This window comes from Numenius arquata, chromosome 1 (assembly GCF_964106895.1).
Source record: "Numenius arquata chromosome 1, bNumArq3.hap1.1, whole genome shotgun sequence".
Taxonomy (NCBI): Eukaryota; Metazoa; Chordata; class Aves; order Charadriiformes; family Scolopacidae; genus Numenius; species Numenius arquata.
This window is the reverse complement of record NC_133576.1, coordinates 89,106,793-89,131,628: the sequence shown is the minus strand read 5'-3', so window position 1 is coordinate 89,131,628 and position 24,836 is coordinate 89,106,793.

Genomic DNA, 24,836 nt, shown 5'->3' with positions numbered 1-24,836 from the left:
TGCAGTCTAAAGGCTTCACATGTTTGTATTCATTGAACAGATGTACACCAAGTCCTTGACTGTAAAATATTTAGAAAGCTTTATTAACACTCACAACTGAATACAGTAACTACCGCCATGTCAACACTATGAATCAATCTCTTAAGATGTTAATAGCTCTTGTGTTTGCCCTCTGACCATCTGGAATATTTAACAGATTCAGACATTCAAAATGAGAAAGCAGAATGCTCAGGTGCTACCATCCCTTTCAGATGGGCAGCTTTTATAGCATAGCTATTAAACTGAATGTTCTCCAACTGTAGTGGCATGGTCTATCTAGAACACATAAATTATCTAGAAAATTCATCCTTTCTCATCAGTTTTACATTAAAAGGTATTCATTTAGACAATTAAATTGCACATAACAATTAATGCTGTGAAGTGTGTTGGAGATGACTGCATTGAATTTTACCTGGCAGACAGAAATGTAACACTAATGACACATGCCATTCTGTAGACATTATAGTAAATTGTAAGGTGGAAGTGAGGCAGTATAAGCAAACATTCAGGAAGATAGAGGAAACATTATGCAAGTCTTTGAGAACATTTAATTTGTGGAAACACATATTACCTGCAAAAATTAAAGAGTTCCATTGTTTAATCAAGATCACAATACAAATGTAAATACAACTCTACTACAACTATAAAAAAAAATCAAACAGTTTATAAGAAATACTCAGTAAAGAACCCTAAATGCAAAGATCATATAAGGCCAGTTGTGACTGACGAGACTTTTCTGTAAGTTTCTAAAAGCAGATTTTTGGTTTTGTTTTGAAATTATCTGTGTTTCCTGGTATATTTATGCATAGGAAACAAAGCTCTACAAGTTCTCCATGTATTCTTTTTTTCCCTTGATACTTTGATTTCTAATACTACCTTGTACGTTATTTCCAGCAACTAAGAATGGCTCCCACTTCCACTTTTAATTTTAGTTCATAGAGGAATGGTGAGGAAGTTACCCTTTCCATCTAGTTCAAAAGGACAGCAAGGGCAGAACTGTATTGCAATCCATTCTGTCATTTCTTTGTGCATATTACCTCTAATCATTTACCTCTATCATTTAACCATCCTTGTAATTTAACCATTTGTGCATATTACCTCTAATCATTTAACCATCCTTGTAAGTCACCATAGACCCGGCATCACTACTAGCTCCAAAAGGAAAAGCAGACAGGTCATTGTTGTGGGTGTCTCTCTACTGAGAGGGGCAGAGGGAACAATATGCTGCCCTGACCCACTTCACAGGGAAGTCTGCTGCCTCCCTGGGGCACGGGTTAGGGACATGTTGGAAAAACCTCCTGCCCTGGTAAACCACTCTGATTATTACCCCCTGTTAGTATTTCAGGTGGGTAGTGATGAAGTGGGTAGGAGGAGGCCAAAATCAATTAAAAGAGATTTTAAAGCCTTGGGACGGCTGCTTAAGGGATCAGGAACGCAAGTTGTGTTCTCCTCTACCCCTTCAGTGGCAACCATGAATGAGGAAATTAATAGGAAGAGGCAACAGGTCAACTTGTGGCTCTGGGACTGGTGTCACTGGCAGGGTTTGGGGTTTTTTGAGCATAGGCAGCTATACAAGACACCTGGCCTGCTGGGAGCAGGTGGGATACACCTGTCCCAGAGGGGGAAAAGAATTTTGGGGCAGGAGTTAGCAGGGCTCATTGGTAGGGCTTTAAACTAGATATGAGGGGGAAAGGGGAGCTAACTGGGCCTGTCAGGATTAAACCCAAGGGAAGCATGCTAAGGCTTGAAGGATGCTGGGTTAGTGAGGACTCTAGCTCTGTCATTTCATTTGAGAAAAGGGATAGACGTTTAGAAATTTCTGATTACGAAGAATGGGAAAACCCTATCCCGAAAGGGGAAAAGGGTACTAGGCCAGGAGTTAACAAAGCTCATGGACAGAGCTTTAAACTAGAGGTGGAGGGGGAAGGGGATAAAACTAGGCCCACTGGTAATGAGCCTGGGGGTAAAGGGCCAAGGATGAGGGTGAAATCGGGAGCCCAGCTCAAATGCATCTATGCTAATTCACATAGCATGGGCAACAAACAGGATGAGCTGGAAGCCATTGTGCAGCAAGACAACTATGACATAGTCACCATCACGGAAAAGTGGTGGGATGACGGTCGCAACTGGAATACTGCGATGAGTGGCTATAAGCTCTTCAGAAAGAATAGGCGAGGAAGGAGAGGCGGGGGTGTGGCTCTGTACATTCGGGAGTGTTTTGACCGTATAGAGCTAGATTCCAGTGATGATGAAGCTGAGTGTTTATGGGTAAGGATGAAGGGGAAGGCTAACAAGGGGGATTTTGTGTTGGGAGTCTGCTATAGACCACCCAACCAGGATGAGCAGGTTGATGAAGTATTCTATAAGAGGCTGGCTGAAGTCTCGCAATCGCCAGCCCTTGTTCTGGTTGGGGACTTCAACCTACCAGATATCTGCTGGAAATATAGCACAGCAGAGAGCAGGCAGGTGAGGAGGTTCCTTGAGTGTATGGAAGATAACTTCCTGACACAACTGGTAGGAGAGCCTACCAGGGGAGAAACCTCGCTAGACCTACTTTTCACAAACAAAGAAGGACTAGTGGGAGATGTGGAGGTCGGAGGCCGTCTTGGTCTTAGTTATCATGAAATGGTCAAGTTTTCAATTCTTAGTGAGGTAAGGAAGGGGGTGAGCAAAACCTCCACCCTGGACTTCCAGAGGGTGGACTTCAGCCTGTTCAGAACCCTGGTTGGGAGGGTCCCTTGGGAGATAATCCTGCGGGGCAAAGGGGTCCAGGAAGGCTGGGCGCTCTTCAAGAAGGAAATCCTAAAGGCCCAGGAGCAGGCTGTCCCCATGAGGTGCAAAATTAAAGGGAGGGGAAAATGGCCAGCCTGGTTGAACAAAGAGCTTTTGATGGGCCTTAGGGAAAAAAGGAAGGTTTACCATCTTTGGATGAAGGGACAAGCAGCTCAGAAGGAGTACAGAGATCTTGTTAGGTTATACAGAGAAAAAATTAGGAAGGCAAAAGCCCAGCTGGAACTCAACCTGGCCATTAATATAAGGGACAACAAAAAAAAGTTTTTATAAATACATCAACAAAAAGAGAGTCAGGGAGAATCTCCATCCCGTGCTGGATGCGAGGGGAAACATTGCGACCAAGGATGAGGAGGAGGCTGAGATACTTAATGCCTTCTTTGCTTCTGTCTTCAATAGTCGGACCAGCCTCCTGGGCTGGAAGATAAGGATGGAGAGCAGAACAACCCCCCCATAGTCCAGGAGGAAGTAGTTAATCATTTGCTTATGCACCTGGGCACGCATAAGTCTATGGGGCCGGATGGGATTCACCCAAGGGTACTCAGGGAGCTGGTGGGAGAGCTCACCAAGCCTCTCTCCATTATCTATCAACAATCCTGGTCAACAGGAGAGGTACCAGATGACTGGAGGGTGGCCAATGTGACACCCATCTACAAGAAGGGCCGGAAGGAGGATCCGGGAAACTATAGGCCTGTCAGTCTGACCTTGGTACCGGGAAAGATCATGGAGAGGATCATCTTGAGTGAGCTCTCACGGCAAGTGCAGGGCAGCCAAGGGATCAGGGCCAGCCAGCATGGGTTTATGAAAGGGAGGTCCTGCTTAACCAGCTTGATCTCTTTCTATGACCATGTGACCTGCCTTCTTGCTGCGGGGAAGGTTGTGGACGTTGTCTACCTGGACTGTCACTGCGATGGAGACCAGCTCCAGGGCAGGTAAGACTGCGCTGGGAGAGGGGATCTGTAGCTAAAAAGGCCGATGGAAAGCTCTTTTGGGGGCTTTTTTGACGCCGGGCAAAGCCTCCTCCTCGTGCTGGGGGCTGACAGCCGGCGGGTGGGCTGCTGACTAAGACTGGGAGGAGCCAGCGCCTCCCGTGGTTCATCACACCGCCAGCTTATAAGGAGCCCCAGGGAGGGCAGAGGCTAGCCTCTGAGCAGAAACCAGTGCTCGGGTGTGTGTCCTGGTCGGCGCCTCACGTGGCGGTAACTTGTACGGCTGGGTCCTGAGCCTCTGCCATTGTACAAGGTAAGTTCAATTCCTTTTAGTAGTCAGACGACTAGTGCGTTCATTCCAACTGACCCTTCCACTGTCTCTTGCTTGCAGACATCCAGCCATGGTTAGAACTAGGTCAAAGGCTATTGTTAAGAAAGCTGTGGGCACCCAGACAGAGGCCCCACACAAACACGTGGGTGTCCAGGCCTCTGGCTGCAGGGAGTGCCGGGGCCTGGCCCTTGCCATGGAGGGGAGTGGGGACAACACCTGTGTCAGATGTGAACAGGTGAACGATCTCCTCAGCCTGGTGGTTGAGCTGAAGGAGGAAGTGGAAAGGCTGAGGACTATCAGGGAGTGCAAGAAGGAGATCGACTGGTGGGCCCACTCCCTGAGAGTAAGGGAACATGTTGAGGCCTCACACACACCAGAGGACCCCCTCTCCACTTCTCACCCGGCAGTAGAAGGGGATCTCAGAGAAGAGGGGGAATGGAAACAGGTCCCTGCTAGGCGAAGCAGGCAAATCCCCTCCCTCCCCCTTCCACCTCCCCAGTTACCCCTGCAGAACCGGTATGGAATCTTGCAGGAGGAACTGGCTGTTGGAAAGGAGGATGGTACATCTAGGCAGGAAGTGCCAGAAAGACCAAGTCGCCGTAGACCTGGCATCACAACTAGTTCCAAAAGGAAAAGCAGAAGGGTCATTGTTGTGGGTGACTCTCTACTGAAGGGGGCAGAGGGACCAATATGCCGTCCTGACCCGCTTCACAGGGAAGTCTGCTGCCTCCCTGGGGCACGGGTCAGGGATGTGTTGGACAAAGTTCCTACTCTAGTCAACCCTTCTGATTATTACCCCCTGTTAGTATTTCAGGTGGGCAGTGACGATGTGGGAAGAAGGAGCCCAAAATCAATTAAAAGAGATTTTAAAGCCTTGGGAAGGGTGCTTAAGGGATCGGGAACACAAATTGTGTTCTCCTCTATCCCGTCAGTGGCTATTTATGAGTGAGGAAATTAATAGGAAGAGACAGCAGGTCAATTCGTGGCTTCGGGACTGGTGTTATCGACAGGGCTTTGGGTATTTTAATCATAGGTTGCCATATGAGACACCTGGCATGCTGGTGGCAGGTGGGATGTGCCTGTCCCAGAGAGGGAAAAGAATTTTGGGACAGGAATTAGCAGGACTCGTTAACAGGGCTTTAAACTAGATATGAGGGGGGAGGGGGGGATAACTGGGCCTGTTAGGACTAAACTCAAGGGAAACACGCCAGGGCTTGAGGGATGGTGGACTAGCAAGGACTCTTACTCTACCAATTCATTTCAGAGAAGTGATAGACACCTAGAAATTATGGAAACACCTGAGAGGGGCCTGGTAGGAAATGGGGCCCACACTCACAAAAAGATGTTGAAACCATTAGATCGTCTGAAGTGCATCTATACCAATGCACACAGTATGAACAACAAACAAGGGGAGCTTGAAGCCATGATGCACCAGGAAAACTATGACATAGTGGCTATCACGGAAACATGGTGGGATGCCTCACATGACTGGAGTGCCACAATCGAAGGCTACAAGCTCTTCAGGAGGGATAGACAGGAAAGGAGAGGTGGCGGAGTGGCTGTGTATGTTAGTGAATGCTATGAGAGCTCAGAAATTAAGTATAGTGATAACAGGGTCGAGAGTGTTTGGATTAGGATAAGGGCAAATAAAGGTGATATCGCTGTGGGAGTCTGCTATAGACCTCCCAACCAAAGCAGTGAGGTGGATGAAGCCTTCTATAAGCAACTGGGAGAAATATCTCAGTCATTTGCCACTGTTCTTGTGGGGGACTTTAACCTCCCTGATATCTGCTGGGAATACGACATGGCAGACAGGGAACAATCCAGGAGGTTCCTGGAATGTGTGGAGGATAACTTCCTCATGCAGCTGGTAAGTGAGCCGACCAGGGAAAGTGCCCTCCTAGACCTGCTCCTTGTGAACAGGGAAGAACTTGTGGGGGAAGTAAATGTTGGAGGCCGTCTAGGGCACAGTGATCATGAGATGATTGAGTTCTCTATCCTTGGAGAAACAAGGAGAAGGGTTACCAAAACTGCCACCTTAGACTTCCGGAGGGCAAACTTTGACCTGTTCAGAAGACTACTAGACAAAATCCCTTGGGAGGATGCCCTTAAGGATACGGGAGTCCAGGAAGGATGGACATACTTCAAGAAAGAAGTCTTAAAAGCACAGGATCAGGCTGTCCCCGTGTGCCGAAAAACAAGTAGGCGGGGTAGAAGGCCAGCCTGGCTAAATAGGGATCTCTTGCTGGATCTCAAAAACAAAAAGAGAGTCTACAACCTTTGGAAGAGGGGGCAGGCCTCTCATGAAAACTATAAAGAGGTAGTGAAGCTATGCAGGGAGAAAATTAGGAGAGCCAAAGTGCAGCTAGAGCTCAACCTAGCTGCAGCTGTTAAGGATAATAAAAAATGTTTCTATAAATTCATTAACAACAAAAGGAGGATTAGGGAAAATCTCCCTCCTGTATTGGATGCAGAGGGAAACATAATCACCAAGGACGAGGAAAAGGCTGAGGTGCTCAACGCCTACTTCGCGTCAGTCTTTAGCAGTGGAACTAGCTGTTCCCTGGACACCCAGCCTCATGAGCTAGGAGACAGGGAGGGGAAGCAGAACGAGGGCATCACAATTAAAGAGGAAGAGATCAGTGACCTGCTACGCCGTTTGGATGCACACAAGTCTATGGGACCGGATGGGTTACATCCAAGAGTGCTGAAAGAGTTGGCAGACATGCTCGCCAAACTGCTTTCCATCATTTACAGGAAGTCATGGCTAACTGGGGAGGTCCCAATGGACTGGAGGGTGGCAAATGTAACACCCATCTACAAGAAAGGCAAAAAGGAGGATCCAGGAAATTATAAACCTGTCAGTCTAACCTCGATACCAGGGAAGGTCATGGAGCAGGTCATCTTGAGTGCCATCAAAACCCACATAATGGGCAACCAGGGGATCAGGCCTAGTCAGCATGGGTTTATAGAAGACAGGTCCTGCCAGACGAACCTGATCTCCTTCTATGACAAGATAACCAGATTATTGGACGAGGGAAAGGCTGTTGATATTGTATACCTGGACTTTCGAAAAGCATTCAATACTGTCCCCCATACAATTCTTGTGGAAAAACTGGCTTCACACGGCCTGGATGAGCATACAATCCTCTGGGTCAAGCAATGGCTGACTGGAAGGTCCCAAAGAGTGGTGCTCAATGGATTTAAATCCAGCTGGCGGCCGGTCACGGGTGGTGTGCCTCAGGGCTCAGTGGTAGGACCATTTCTGTTTAATGTCTTCATTGATGATCTCGACAAGGACATAGGGTGTATCATCAGCAAGTTCGCAGATGACACCAAGTTAAGCAGGAGTGTTGATTCCCAGGAGGATAGGGAAGCTCTACAGAGAGACCTAGATAGATTGGATCATTGGGCCAACATCAATGGCATGAGTTTCAACAAGGGCAAGTGCCAGGTTCTGCACTTGGGCCACAACAACCCCAAGCAGCGCTACAGGCTTGGGGAAGTGTGGCTGGAAAGCTGCCTGGAAGAAAGAGACCTGGGGGTTCTAATTGACAAGCGGCTGAATATGAGCCGGCAGTGTGCCCAGGTGGCAAAGAAAGCCAACGGCATCCTGGCTTGTATTAGAAATAGCGTGACCAGCAGAAGTAGGGAGGTGATTGTGCCCCTGTACTCAGCACTAGTGAGGCCACACCTCGAGTATTGTGTCCAGTTTTGGGCACCTCAATACAAAAGAGATATCGAGGTGCTGGAGCGAGTGCAGAGGAGGGCAACAAAGCTGGTGAAGGGCCTGGAAAACAAATCATATGAAGAGCAGTTGAAAGAGCTGGGACTGTTTAGTAGGAGGAAGAGAAGGCTGAGGGGAGACCTCATCACTCTCTACAACTACTTGAAAGGACACTGTAGAGAGGTTGGTGCTGGTCTCTTCGCACAGGTAATTAATGACAGAACAAGAGGGAGTGACTTCAAGCTCCAGCAGGGTAGGTTTAGACTGAACATTAGGAAAGAATTTTTCACAGAAAGAGTGGTCGGGCATTGGAATAGGCTGCCCAGGGAGATGGTTGAGTCACCATCCCTGGATGGGTTTAAGAGACGTTTAGATGTGGTGTTGGGGGATATGATATAGGGAAGAACTTTGTAGTGTAGGGTAGATGGTTGGACTCGATGATCCCAAGGGTCTCTTCCAACCTGGATGATTCTATGATTCTATTCTATGATTCTATGACTTTGGTAAGGCCTTTGACACCATCCCCCACAGCGTTCTCCTGGAGAAGCTGGCGAATCATGGCATAGACAAGTATACTCTTCACTGGGTAAAAAACTGGCTGGATGGCCGTGCCCAGAGAGTTGTAATTAATGGGGTGAAATCCAGTTGGTGGCCGGTCACCAGTGTTGTCCCTCAGGGCTCAGTTTTGGGGTGAGTCTTGTTTAATGTCTTTATTGATGATCTAGATAAGGGGATTGAGTGCACCCTCAGTAAGTTTGCAGATGACACCAAGCTAGGTGGGAGTGTTTATCTGCCTGAGGGTCGAAAGGCTCTACAGAGGGACCTGGACAGGTTGGATCAATGGGCCAAGGCCAATGGGATGAGGTTTAATAAGGCCAAGTGCCGGGTCCTGCATTTTGGTCACAACAACCCCAGGCAACGCTACAGGCTTGGGGAAGAGTGGCTGGAAAGCTGCCCAGCAGAAAAAGACCTGGGGGTGTTGGTGGACAGCCGGCTTAACATGAGCCAGCAGTGTGCCCAGGTGGCCAAGAAAGCCAACGGCATCCTGGCCTGTATCAGGAATAGCGTGGCCAGCAGGAGTAGGGAAGTGATGGTGCCTCTGTACTCGGCCCTGGTGAGGCCTCACCTGGAGTACTGTGTTCAGTTTTGGGCCCCTCACTACAGGAAGGACATTGAGCTGCTGGAGCGTGTCCAGAGGAGAGCCACCAAGCTGGTGAGGGGTCTAGGGAACAAGTCCTATGAGGAGAGGCTGAGGGAACTGGGCATGTTTAGTTTGGAGAAGAGGAGGCTGAGGGGAGACCTCATTGCCTTCTACAACTACTTGAAAGGCGGTTGTAGAGAGGCGGGTGTTGGCCTCTTCTCCCAAGGGAATAATGGCAGGACCAGAGGAAATGGTGTAAAGTTGCGGCAGGGGAGGTTTAGATTAGATATTAGGAAGAATTACTTTACTGAGAGAGTGGTCAGGCACTGGAACAGCCTGCCCAGGGAGGTGGTGGAGTCGCCGTCCCTGGAGGTATTTAAGAAATGTGTAGACATGGCACTTCAGGGCATGCTCTATTGCCCGAGATTGTTGGTTTGCGTCTGTTTGTGGTTGTGGTGTGGTATGTGGTTGTGGGTGCTTGTTTTGGTTTGGGTTTGATGTTCGTTTTTTTGTTTGTTTGTTTGTTTGGTTGTTTTTTTTGTTGTTGGTTGGACTTGATGATCTCAAAGGTCCCTTCCAACCAATAAAATTCTGTGATTCTGTAATGATACATTTTCTATTTTTTTAATTATATTTTGGATTTGCATGGGTTTTTTTCTGTTTTTGAAAGTACACAGTAAACCTAAAGTACTACTTTAGGTACAGAGAAAACTAATTTTGTACAGCACTCTACAAAATTTATCATTGTAGTTGATTGAATTCAGAATATATTTTATTGAAGCTCAAAACCACAATCAGCGTATTTTGTTTACTTGTGAAGTTTTTTATTCAGTGTATTCAGATATATTTTATCAGTTTCATAATTAAGAAACAATTTTTTCAAGACTTTGCAAAACTGCATAACTGTAATTAACACAACGCTGAAGACAGAAATGTGTAATTTGACACAAATGTATAGCATAAATTATACAACATAAATACCTCATGCTAGAGTAAATATTTGTATTTTGTACCATAACGTTACACAGATTCTTATTTGTAGCTATAGTTTACAAGCCTTCAAAAGGAAAATTAGTGTTTATTATTTTTATTTAATATTTGACAAATAAAGCATTGATTTAACTAAATTTTTGCCCCAAAATAATTTCTTAACAAATAACATTTTCTGATTTTCACACACACCTCTGGATAATCCATTCTAAAAGCTCCTTTACTGTACAGTAAGCTCCAAGACAACCTGTGTCCTCAAAGATTCACCATATATAGTCCATATAAAATTAGGACAAATGCAAAGGCTATCAGAGGCATTGGTGACAGAACACTTTCTTGCATCTCAGAAGACGAATATACTGGAAGAAGGAAGTTTAGGGAGAAGAGATGGATCAAAGTTGAGTAGGCCATTTATTCTTTTTCCAAGTGGTACAGAAGTTACTGGTTGTTTCTTTTTGCGTTTACCGCTTCTTAAAAGACAAGTTCTTTAAGTTTATGTTGACGTATGAAAACTTTAATTTATGCAGGTAGCCCTGTTTTTTTAGTCCTTTTTTTTTTTCCCCTCTATGTATGAATGGAGTGGATAACTCTGGTCTTTTAGCTAATAATGTATACTTTTCAGGAATAAACCATATATAATAGAGCTTTGCAGATACTTCTCTCCGAATTTTCGTCACCTTTAAATAAATGCTTTATGGGATTTTTTTTTTTTTTTTTTTTAATACGTCACTTTATTAGATCTTTCAGCTGCTTTACCTGAAGTACAGAATTGGCATCTGTCTTATAATTGCTTTTTATGTATTATACTAAATGAAACCAGAAAAACTATTCTGTCAGACTGGCTCCTAGGGGAGTATGGAGATTTTCAGTAATACAATTCCCTCCATAAGCATCAAAGTAGAACTTCTCTTGTTTTGCAACAGATTGAAATGTAGCTGAGAAGTTAACAATATTTTTATTCCAATAATCTTCTGGCACAATCTTCTGTTCAAAATCTACTATCATGAAGAACTAGAGAAAATATATACAATGTGCAAAACATGAAGATGTACTAAAACTATATTTTAACTTTCTATTTATGCTGTCAAATCAGCACTCAAAACTCATTGTTTTTGCCAGGTTGCTTGTATTTTTCCAGAAGAAAGTTTAAAAAACATAGGCCCTACACTGAATTAACATCCCAAATTTTAGAACCAAAGTTTCCATAGGTAAAGAGGGATTAATCTGATATCATAGATATTTACATATGAGTTAATTCCCACGATCTCTTCTATGATTCCTGGACAGAGGGAAAAAATTTCATTTGATAAAAGATAGATACATACTGTACTTATGAATCCACCCTAGAAATGCCTCTATTTCTCCACGGATAAAGGAGTTTAGATGTCTAATTTAGCTGTTTATATACATATTCAAGTATGTCAAGTTAAATGAACCGATTATCAGTTTTTGTTCCTATATTACTGAAACCAGTTTTTAACCTTTTAAATCTTTACATAGTTTGCATATCCTTAGGCAAATGCGGAACCAATTAAACAGAGCAGAGAAGTCTTACATTAGCTAAGAACTATACAGATGTAGAGCCTTTGCACAGGTTTCCTCTGCAAGTCTTTACTGGAGCTAATGACCTCCATTGTCTGTATAGTTCCCTACCTGATGCAGACTGGATGCCTCATCTCACCCAGCCTATCTTGCCTCTCACACTTTTTCAAAATACCAGTGAAATGGCACCTGTTTTAATAATCTGTATTTGATGGGTTATATTCCACTAATTCTAAGTTAATCATTGTGTCCTTTATGAACTGATTCACTCCTACAGCCCTTGCCCTGGTTTTCTCCCTTGAAAATTTCATTGTAATCAATCCTTTACATACTGTACTGAGTAAAATGTAAAACAGTCTAAAAGCATTAAAATATCTGGGATAGTTACGATTTTAAATTTGTGTCCCCCTTTATTTCTTTTTCTTGAAAGGGAAATAAATTTTTGAATTTTTGAAATCTTTGAATTTTAGAAATCAACTGCTCATATCATTATATAGGATCACTTAATCTCCAGGTTACTTCCTTTTTTTTTTTTTTTTTTTTTTTTTGCATCCAAATAATAAAATATGTAGGACTCATTTCTGTCAAAAGGCACATCCACCAATGTTTATCAGGATAAGTACCCCTTCAAGCATCCTTTTCCTTTGCAGCAGTCTAAAGAGGGTTCTTGACACACCTCCTCACAGAAAGTACATACTGCTTCACCTCCATAATCTAAAAACACAGTTTATCACATTTGACTTTTTTGCCATGTGCTGATAATGTGAGGCAAGGCAGAGGATTCTCAGAGTTATGATGGGTATCCCAGCTGTGATCTATGTTTATATGTGTGCAAGGAAAAGACAGTTTCTCTATGTCTGCCTTGAATATCTGTAAACTGGAAAAATAAAACGCTAAATAGACAAAAAGCACACATGCTGGTCTTTACAGTGCTTAAGGATTAATTCCCAAGTTGCCACCACAAACAGCTGAGGTTTTCAGTGTAGTAAGGAACTGAAAATGTCTGACACTGACACCTTAAATGTCTTTGTCAGTAAGGACAATTATAAGAAAAACATATAAAGTTGCTGGGTTTTCTTTCCTCTTACCAACTATATTTTTTTTTGCACAGTGGTTATTTTAGTGGTTATTTTTGCACTGAGGTTTTCTTTCTTTTTTTTTTTTTTTCTTTAATGGTGTGTTTGCATATTTAAATTACCACTATGCCCATCCATTTACTTCTGAAAAACCCAAGGAAGGTCATACCATGTCAGTCAAACAAATGAATAAAATTATATTAAATGAAATCTGTAGCATTGGGAAAACCAAACACATATCCAAAAACCTGTGTGGTTTTGCATATTGAAACCTATACTTTCATTAATCAAGTTCTATTATGAAAATTACACCAGTTCAATCTGGTATGTTGTGATAAAATCAGCTACTGCTGCTACTTGGCCTCATACTTAATATCCATATCTACACTTCTAGCTCAGAGTTATGAAAGAAGATCAAGGCATGAAGACCTAGAGTCTTTGTTTTGGGAAGCACGCAAAGTAATAGAGTGGAGAAATGTAGGAATATTTATACAGTGATATATTTTGAAAATGGCCTAATTGCATTATCAATTAAATTATTGAATCATAAAAAAGGGGTTTTATTATCCAACAAATAGGGATTCAGACAGAGAAGAAGACATCTTGAAACACATCTCATTAGCAATGAGACTGTGAAACTTAGTAAGTAAAGAAGCTGCTTTAGGTATATAAGACCATAAGTCAATGTTAGATTTCAAGTCCGAAATTGAGGAGAATTAAGAGACCATAAATTTTTAAGTGCCTCTTCAGGGTGTACAGCACTGCAGCATTAAGAAGCAGGAAAGAAGTACAGTGATAGCTTTAGTATGTATAAATCAGCAATAGCAGATTAATCCATAGTGGTTCTTTCTCTCAGGACAATGAGGTCTGTCCCATCAGAACTTTACTGGGGAGCACTTCAGTAAAGTCCTTCTGAGCTATTTTCTTTGACTTAAATGTGAAAGCCAACAGTGCACATGCTACCACCAGGCTCAGCAGCACAAAGCTGTGTCTCTGCAGTAACCATTCACCGGGGTGCAGAAGAACCTCCCATCAGCTGAAAAACATCAGAGTCCCCCTGTAGAATAATGCTATATTCAGTCTAGAGTAATTTAGTACTTGGACAATCATATTATTTTTTCAAAGTAGCCAAGTGGGTAGGTACTAGGACATTACACAAAGCCACAAGTTGCACCATTTTTTTATGACAAGTAAGCAAACCCTTCTACTGTCTGGAAAATCATCTCCTGGAACTAATAATGAGGTAGACAATGAAGTTCATGCATCTAAGTAAATGAAGCGAAGTTACATGAGTTGTGCGCTGAACCATCATGTGCCTTATGACAACCAACAAGGAGAAGTGCAAAGTCATGTACGTGGGGAGGAGCAACTGCATACACCAATATATGCTGGGGGCCACCCAACTGGAAAGCATCTTTGCAGAAAAGGACTGGTGGTCCTGGTGGACACCATGTTGAACATCAGCCAGCAATGTGCTCTTGCTGCAAAGAAGGCTGAGGTATCCTGGGCTCCCCCAGACAAAACATTGCCAGCAGGTCAAGGCAGGTGATCCCTCCCCTCTACTCAGCACAGGTGAGAGTCTGGAGTCCTGGGTCTGGTTCTGGGTTCCCCAGTACAAAACACACATCGACATACTGGAAGGAGTCCAAGAAAGAGCCACAGGGATGATTAAGGGACAGGAGCATCTGTCCTGTGGAAAGGCTGAGAGATCTGTGAGTGTTTATCCTGGAGAGGAGAAGGCTGGGGCGGGGAGATCTCATCAATGAATATAAATACCTGAAGGGAGGGTGGAAAGCAGATGGAGCCAGGGTCTTTTCAGCGGTGCCCAGTAACAGGTCCAGAGGCAAGAGGCACAAACTGAAACACAAGAAGTTCCATCTAAACATTAGGAAATACTTTTTCAGTGTGGTGAAAAGTGATGTAGTCTTGCTTGAGCAAGCTCTAAATTTAAATCTCTAATTTAAAACTATATTTTATATCTAATAACTGTCCTAAAATATGTACCTCAGAAGCTATAATGGAAAAGACTGGATGTCTTTAAAGGCTTCTAGATGGAATTCTACCCATTATGCAAGCTTAGTTGGACTCAACATCTCCGGGAGCATTCAGAGGTGCCCATCTCTCTCTGTATACTCCAGAAAAAGACCTAATACTTTCCTTTGAATTCTTGCTTCAATATACACCAAAAGCATATATTGATGTTTAAGTTAAGCATGCTTGAAGACAACTATAAAAATCAACTGGCTTTTATAAAAGTCTCTTTGAATTTAAAATGTGTATATACAAGAAATTCTGGTCTGTCACAGAGAGAACAAAATGAACTGCCTGAATTAGGAAAAAAGCAAGAGCTGGTCACCAGGCTCTAGTGTTTTTTTGGCATTATCTGGAAGGGGATAAACGATTCTCAACAAAGAAGCCTACAGAATATTTCAGAAGAACACCTTAGCTTCTAAATCAAAAGAGAACAATACCCATTAGCTTAATTTGCTAATGGATTTTTTTAGTTAATACCTACTACTCTTAAATTATACATATTATTGTTACTATTGTGAATTCAGTGTTTTTCTGTAGAAATAAAACATTTATAACACTGAAAAGTAACTGTAGTCCTTTTTCTGGATTTTTTTCTCCTGCAGGAAATTCTTGCTGGGTGCTTCTCAACACAGAATTAAAATGTCAGCATTTTCTATGCAGTGAAAGTTACCTTTTAACTGTATGTGGCACATAGTCCCTCTTGTCATTACTGGTAAATAATTTTTTGTCTGTCATAGAATCATCTACATTAGAAAAGACCTTTGAGACCATCGAGTCCAACAAATTAAGCTAACACTGCCAAGTCCACCACTAAACCATGTCCTTAAATGCCACATCAACATGTCTTTTAAATACCTCCAAGAAGGTGACTTAACCAGCTAGGAGAGTCATACATTTTAACATTCATATCACAACTAATTGTGGTATGCAGAACTTTCTGGTATCTTTTTATGCATAACTAATTTACAGTCAGGTTGAAGTTTTTACTTTAGCCTTAGTTTAGTTTATTGTTTTACTCAAAAAAAAAAAAAAAAATTGTCTATAGATAACATGGTACCGGTACCGTTGCACTACCTGATGAAGAAATATTTCTTTTATAAGGGCACAAAGCAAAAACACTCTATGTATAAATTGTATTATTAATGAATGCAAATTTTCCAGGAAATGCCTGACTGTCTTAAGTTTGGGGGGATTAAATGAATGAGATGCCACAGATAAGTCTAAAAGTATTCTGAAGATCTGTCAATGTATTGAAAATTTCATTTTTATTTGTACATTTCAAGACTAATTTTCTGCTCAGCATTTAAGCAGAATGAAGTTTATTTCTAACATGCAGGAAGCTTATTTGGAAAAACACCAGAATTACTGTGATACCAACTGTTCTGCATACTTTTAATTTGAGGATGTACACAGTTTCATTTCAAAAAGAAGAAAAAAAAAGAAAAAAGAAAAAGAAAAGAAAAAAGGAAAAGAGTGTAGACAGGGGAAATACTTTCTAAGAACCCTGAAAAAAATTTAATTGGTAAAGTGTAAGGTTTTTATTTTATTCCCTGTACTTTTGCATAAACAAAATCGCTTGTCAACACTGCAGTTCATGGTCCTTAGGTAATCAGTAGCAAGACAGCTTCATGTGTCATAGCATAACTGCTATCCTAATGACTTCTGCAAAGCCCAGCTGGAAAACATCTGGAGTCACAAAACTTTGATTAAAAGATCAGATTTGAAAATTCTGGGCTTCAGTGTCTGAATGATTTTTGGCTATTTTAATAAAAACTAAACAAAGGGCTTGCTTTCTATACATATCCATCTGAAAATAATGATGCTAATTGTTATCAGTTGCCTGGCAAAGTTACAGACTTGCTTTTTTTTTTATTTATTTATTTATTTATTTATTTATTTTAAAGTCAGAGAGGTAAAATACAAGTGAGAAATGTTTATTGGTATAAAGACCTGTTATTCTGGAGAGCAGTTACTAAGCTGTTTTGTAATTATGGTGACTTTGGTGACTAAGTTTATTTCATTATTTTAGTACTAATTTAGCTTAAATATTTTATATAGAGACATACACAGTTGTACAAGATGAATCAACCCCCTTTTTCTTTCTACTCCCATCCCCCCTGCCCCTTTTCTTTCTCGACTGTTTTACTACTTGTATAATACAAGTGTGTGTGACATTTTCAGTACCTAAGCTGGAAAGGTTATTTGTCTTCTGCACAAACTTATAAAAGTTGAAGACATCAGGGCTGTTAAGACTGGAATATTTTGATAACATAAGTGGAAGGTTGTTACTCAGATATTTGAAATTTAGGTATATGGTTGCATGGATTTCTGAGTAAAAATGGCGAAAGTTGGTCCCATACAGATGACCAGATGACAGGTTTCCTCCACCATTAAGATAGTTGCTTAAAAGAAGTGGTTCATGTTTCCCTTTGGAGCAATCTTTCTTTGGCCTTAGACGAGGTAAGGAGTTGAGGCTCCTAGGTTAGCTTACATACCTACTTTTTTATAGTGCTAAATCTGGCTGTGATAAATCCTACTCCTATGTAAAGCAGCTGATTTAATTCTATCAAGCAAATTCCTGAATGAAAATACATACTGTAATGCCAGGTAGACATCTCAGACATCTTCTTAAAATGCTATGCTAAGTGGTCTGTTTTAAGTAAAGAAAAGTGTCATTTTCAAGGCTTAGAGTTTTACCATAGTACTTCGTGTAATGATTCACAAAGAACTTTCATTGAGTTAATACAGAATATTGTCTATGAACAAGAGAAGGCTACAATATCTGGAATTTACTTTAATTGCACATACTGTCTTCTAATGAATATCTGCTAGTAAAGCTATGATGTATTTACAATATTTTTACAATGAATCATATTCTTTGTTTGATAGTTCTATTTCTTCTGTTTGGTAGTCGACATATTACCTATTACAGCAAAGGACAATTGTTCTGTAATATAAAACAGCAGGCTATAACTAGAGAGAAATGTGCTGTTCCAGAGGGAAAGCAGACTACAGTAGATTCTATTATTTTAAGTGTCATTTTCATGGCATATTCAGAGAATTACAAAAGTGTAATGACAGTTTTGCAGCTTTGAAAATTTTTACTCCATTTTTATTCCATTTATGAAATATTTTCTGTGTACTATGTTTTTTTCTTGAAGCACACAATATATTAAGAAGCTGACAGGATGCTGTATATTTAGCCTTTGGGTTCCAGCTGCTGTTTCCAAAATGACTCTGGTAAGCCACAGCATTTTGAAAACATTGTTATATTGAATAGACCAGTGTTTCTTCCTGGCGAGAAGCTGTCTTCAGGAACTACAGACTCTCAGAGACTACCTGGCTACATTAGTGTGTTTTATTTCTAGAAGCCTCTCTTCTTGGAAATGTCTGCGGGTTGTTGATTTCCATTACTGTCTTGTTTCTTTACTTTTTTTCTGAAGGGGCTAGCATGACTATGATATCTATCTTTTTCAGAGGAGCTGTAGCTGAGAATCTTGAGTAAAAAATGATATGTAGTTCTAGTTCAGAATGAAGCACGTAATTAACTTCACTGTGTGCAATCTTAAGTATCTTATGCATTTAGTGACTTCTGAGGCAACTGTTTTTTAGTAAGGTGACACTAGAACACCACATACTGATAGCAGAGCAACAAAGACCTTTCTATGGCCCATAAAACTCCCTCAAAAAGGGATGGAAAGAGGTACTTTGGCTGTAAGACCATCATGAGTCCTGCATTGTTTTAGTTACATTATTGTCAGTATCTGTGCTAAATTTATGTCTACATTAGTTGCAATTATCACAGCTCAGGTATAACCTTAAACTATTGGTTAACTACATCTTGAGTTATTGAAATTTTCACAAATACATTCATCACTGTCTTCCCTAGTTAGGGATAGCCCTACAGTTTTAGTTCATGATACTTGATTGTGGCTTAGCCAAGTATACCTCTCATACCATCTTAAGAGTTGCAGTCCTTGCTTTTGAACACATTGCCATGAATGCTTAGCTCTGTCCACGTTCTCTATGGGAAATTGATGGGCTGGACTCAGACTTGATAGTAAGATTCACCTCAACCTAATGTAGATGTCTCAAGTAGGTCAAGTGAATCATAGAACCATTTGGGTTGGCAAAGACCATCAAGATCATCGAGTCCAACTCTAATCATTCCGTAACCTTCCTGTTTTTCTTTGGACCTAACCTAGCTGCCCACACTTAGGTATCTAGTGTCATCTGAAATGCCCTATGGTATCTTGCTGGCCTCCATCTGCCATTTTGTAGGGTTTGGATATTCCTTAGGTCCTGTGTGATATTTGTTGACTCATATAAATATCTCAGACATCACAGTCTGTCTAAAATTATACTAGAGTGCTTATGTGTAGGGAATAAGTTGACTATAAAATGTACTTTGAGAGACTAGTTTTGCTATAGTTTTTGTCTACACCAGGAATATCTGGAGTTCAGTAAAATAGCCTGCATTAAGAACATCTAAATATTAAGTATTAAATTGCCAAGTCTCTTTATGGAATCCTCCTGCACCCAAACATCAAATTTCCCACACCTAAACATCACTGACAATGGTAGCAACACCAACAGAAAGTGCTACAGTAGTTATTCTAGGGAGTATGCATAAAAAACAGGGGGACCTGGGGCCTCAGCAGCATTCACTTTGCTGTGACAGTTCTACAACAGTTTGGGCACCTTGTCTCAAGAAATACGCCTAAGGTTATAATAAGGACTATGAAAAACTAGAAACTCCACACATTATTGTTTTACTGACTCTCAGACCAGTGAACTGATTGAAATAGTGTTCTTCTCTACAATGTTATCTAGGTATTTATATATATATTAAATAGATGAAAACATTTGATTACTTCTTACATAATTAAAAGTATTAACTCAGAATTTTATTAGATTAATTGTGAGTATCAAAGACTATAAAAGAGAATGTAAATGAGAGTTTATCATGTCAAAGTGATGAGACATTCATACATTGTAAATTGTGCTATTGGCTGGTACATAAAGATGATGAGATGCTACTAGTCTTGAATCATTAAAGATTCAAATAACTCTGAACAAACATCAAACAGGAAGAGTCTGAAGAGTATCGATTATCAATTAAAAATGCATTTATTCAGCTTTTATCTTTGCAAATGTGAGGCAAAACTACTTGATTTTCTTCTTAATGTAAGTCAAGGCAACTATATATGAAGAGATAAGAAGTTGGCAAAGTCTTTAATTCAAAAAAGTGCTAAATACTTGGGACATTCACCTATCTTCTGGTATGCATGACAATCTAATTAATCCCACAAAGAACATTTATGCTATTATCTACCCATTAGCCATATTATTACTGCCAGTCCCAGATCTTATTGGTAAGGATAAAACTCTGAAGTATTGCTCTGTATCTCATCTACTGGAAGTTCAGGAAGCCTATAAAATTATTTAGAAATTACATACTCAAATTTACCTGATGCTAGTTTATCTAATTGCTGAAGGAAAAAATAGAAAAAATATTAATAATAATAATAATAACTATTATTAATATTTTAGTGTTGACATCAAAAAGTTACATACAAAATAATTGCTTTTATATATATTGCAAATATTCATTTCATATAACTTATTAAAAACTACAATAAAATGTATACTTACTCTACCTTACAGCATGTTACAATAAAAGCAAGGAACCTGTTTGTATATTTTCAGATGGAATATTTAAGATATTGCCAGAGAGACTGAATTAATAAAGAAAACATAGAACAATCAGGATGTTAGTTTTAAGTTTCTATGGTTATGTCTTCACATTTTTCTTTCAGGAGTATTTATTTAAGATTTATTTATTTAAATCACATGGTAAGTTTACATCTACCATAGTTTTGGTTGACAAAACAAGATATTCATTGATTGTTGTGTGAGCTTAGTAACATAGCTCACATTTAGACATCTGCACTATAAGCACTGAAAAGGAAGTGAATCTGGATCTGAAACCAACCCTGATTTTTCTCATGATTCTCACAGAATCAGAGAATTATATGGGGTTGGAAGGGACCTCTGAAGATCATCTAGTCCAACACCCTTGCCAGAGCAGGTCACACAGGAACATGTCCAGGTGGGTTTTGAATGTCTCTGGAGAAGGAGATTCCACCACCTCTCTGGGCAGCCTGTTCCAGGGCTCTGCCACCCTCAAAATAAAGGAGTTGCTCCTCATGTTTAGATGGAACTTCCTATGTTCAAGTTTGTGCCTGTTACCACTTGTCCTGTCACTGGGCACCACTGAAAAAAGACTGGCCCCATCCTCTTGACACCCACTCTTTAAGTATTTATAGGTGTTGATAAGATTCCCTCCTCAGTCTTCTGTTCTCCAGACTAAAAATACCCAAGTATTTCTCCACATTTTCCCTTCTTTTTTATCTTTTAAATGACTCATTGGTGATGTTATACATATGATTTCTCTTCTGTAATTTAGGGCTGTAATTCAGTTCCTTAAACATAAGACCTCAGTAACATCTGAAATACCCTGGAATATCCATGACATTTCTGTGGGGCCAGTGGATCTATAGTGGATTAAAGTCCTGATCTGACAGCTGGGTGCCCAGATAGACACTGCTGGACTTCTCCCCTAGCACTAAGCTTTTATGTTTATACAGCTACACTGACCTCTGTGTCTGAGTTAGGGCTGTTTGTGTTCAGGATTCATTAGTTTTGAATACATAAGAGGACTCAATTGTATTCCCCAGAACTTGCCCAACAAGCAGAACTTAATGATTGTTTACAAAATCAAATTCATCCAATCAATATCCATTGGTGCTATCTATTACATACTTGGATTATGTTGCAAGCTTCACTGAAAATTGTTCTATAGTGCTTAGCTAAGAGTTTTTGCTAAGACCTACCAAAGGTCACGAAGTACTGCAATGTCTTGTCATATTATATTGTTAGATGAGAGTTTATCAATGGAGTCCTTGAATAAATGAGTATATATGCAAAAGAATATCCTGTATTATATTTACTGTTTCCTGGCTCGCTTCTGAGTTATTAACTCATGGCTGCATAAAGTCGGTGTCTTGCATTATCATGCTTTTGGCAGTTTTCAAATCACTTTATTGAACTCAACAAAGAAGAAACGAAACAACAGAGAGACAGATTCTATTTAGTTATGGGATGCAATAAATGCATATTTTATAGGATTTCAGAGTAAGTAATATCAGAATATTTATTTCTGAAATATTCTATGAAGTCACTCACAAAATATCTACATGAAAGAGTACTTAAAACAATCCATTGATACGATTTGTTGTATTCAAGCCTTAACTTTAGTCATGGGCTTACATATTTGATCACATCCATTAGCAAAAATAGTATCCTAATTACAAGGAGAGTAAATACTTCACCATCTAAAATAGTTTGATTATTATGGGTAACAATAACATTTCTTCCCCTCCCATTAACCTTCAAAAAGGAAGATAAAATATAAATACATGTTCATCCTGAAAACCTCCTAAGAAATAGTTACATTAGATTAGGAACAAGTTTCATTTTGAATTCTTATGAAATCACAGCAAAATGGAATTAATATATGTATCTAGACTCTCCTGTCTCTACCTTCACCTTGTCTGCTCAGAAAAGGAACTTCTAGAAGCACATGGCCTTATATCTGTTTATATTTAAATTAATCAATTAGATTTACACAATGAGAACACGGTCTAGTTGTGTAAAATGCTTTCACTAAATACTTTTCATAAAAGAATGAGAGAAAATTCAATAATGACAAACGATGAGAAAAAATTTGAAGAAATGGAAAGTACTTTTCAGGGACAGGATCATAACTCAATAGCAATGACAAAAAATCAAATCAATAAAGAAAAAAAAAGTATTGTATCTGATTAAAAAATGCATAAATAATAGAAAACTTGGTGGCCAAAAGACTTCACATTTCTGGATGCTAGTAGACCTCAGATTGAAAGACTCAAGAATGTTACCTCAATGCAAAACAGAAGAAATAAACTTATTTTAACATTGAGTCATACAAAATATATAGTTTAATAGTGAAATAATGTTTACACAATATTGATATAGACTTAACTCCAATATTATATGTAATTTCAGGTCTACATTGTAGAGATCCTAGTAAATTGTTGAGTCCTGAGGAGAAACAAAAGAATCATCAGAAGTTTAGAAAGCCACATTCATGTCAAATCATTAATAGAATTTATCTTGTTGGGCAGGAGATATAAAAGTGCTACCAAAGCATATCCTTGAAATGTTATTAGTAACTAGTGTTGAAAGGCCCTACGTGTATTCTCACGAATAATGATTCTACCCTTGAATTTATCAAGCATGAGCTAATGAAAAAAACTCCTAATCAAGGGAGGCCAGTATTGTACCATTCTCAAGGAAACACATCGAGCATAAGGACCTTGAGGATGGTACTAATCTACACGTTTTGAGAAGTTTAGCCAACTTGGCAGGGAAGTGAAAATTCTTAGTGTCCTAATCTGAACTACCTTCATTATAATACTAAAAATCACCTTGTCCAGGTGAAGACACTTCCCTTGAGCATGTATGGTAGCTATAACTTGATGGTGTAATCATATGTAAATTACTAACCATTCAAATATAAATAGGAGGTACTAATATTATAATGATGTTTTAAAAGGTGTATAAAAATTGTGCAGAGAGCTCTGATGGGTGAGCATGATAGGAAGAGAAATCCCCCATACACCCAATGCTGTAAGCAAATTAGCGTCGGCATTCTAAACTACAAACCTAGTTTGGAGAGTGATAGTTCTGTTACAGATTTTGGTAACAAAAGGAGGAAAGTAGCAAAAAAGGCAGAAAATAATGCTATGAAAAGGAGGCTTTTTTTATTATTATTACTATTTAAATAAACTACTAAAAGGGAAAAGTTATAAGACATTCTTGTGCACTGAGATGAGAAAAATAGATACTTTTACACAGATTAAGAAAGACAAAGCAAAACAGATTTTCTGAATGAGGACTTAAGCATGACAACAGAGTACCTAAGGAGCTTGTAAAATCTCACTCTTCAAAGGTTGACTAGAATGTTAGGCAAACAGATACAGGAGTCACCTACAAATATATCTTTTTATCTTCTCACAAGGAGTATACTATTCTGTTTTCTCATATACATTCTAGCACTGCATTTTTTCTATATTACTAAAGTAGGAATTTGATAACAACTATACTCTAACTCCATAAATAATCTGAAAGCACAGGAAAGAGGGAAATCTGTTCTTTCCTTTTCCCCTGAAAATCTTCAATTCGTAAAAAATAAGTAACTTTAAAAGATTCATTTGAAGAAGACTCCTTATATGTGAGTGGTATAGCCATCTGGCTACAGTCAACCTTTTGCTTTCTTTCTCTTGGGTCAAAAAACTTTGAAATATTGTTTTGGTATTGAAACATAACTTACGCAGAAGGAGCATGACCTCCACGTTGTTTCGGTAGCTCAAACATCCTCTGATTAAGAAGGCTTTGTAGTTTTCTATTCCCTCAACGTGAAAAGGTCATGGAGTCCCATCAGGAATGCCCTCAGATTCCCAAACCCCAAGCAATTCATCGACAGAATGAGGCTAATATATATGAGATTCTTCTGGCTACATTTAGAAGACAGTTACTGTCAGTTCACATCTGTGGAGTCTAGTTGATAAGGTGTGCTCTAAAAATGTCCACTGAGACAAGCTTCTGATGATTAATGTGTAGAGGAACAACATATCTAAACACCATAGTTCAGATTTGAGCTAGTCACCAGCATACCCAGATATGTTGAGACAGAGAGCGTCTCAGAAGCTAAACATCCAGGGCTATGGGACCTACATAGAAAATTCTAGGAAACCTTAAAAATTGCTGAAACTGCATAGGTTCCTTTGATCACTATTTTGTATTCAGTACTTAGATTTCTCCGAAGCACATAGTTTAACCTTCCTTTGAAGGAAAACAGAAATAAACAGACATATCTGGAAAAACAATTTTCCCCTCCTACTGCAGGTATATCAAATAGGCAATATGTATTATACTCTGTAAAATCCCCCTTTAAAAAAAAAATAAATCAAATTGGATTTATTTACTCTAAATTACACATCAGAAATATATGGAGGAATATTGTTGGCTAAATGCTGGCAACCAACCACTTTGACGCACCCTAGTGCCTTTCAGAATATGGAGCTGGAAAAAAATGACCTAGGAACTATCCTTCTGGGAACTTTCAGGTAAA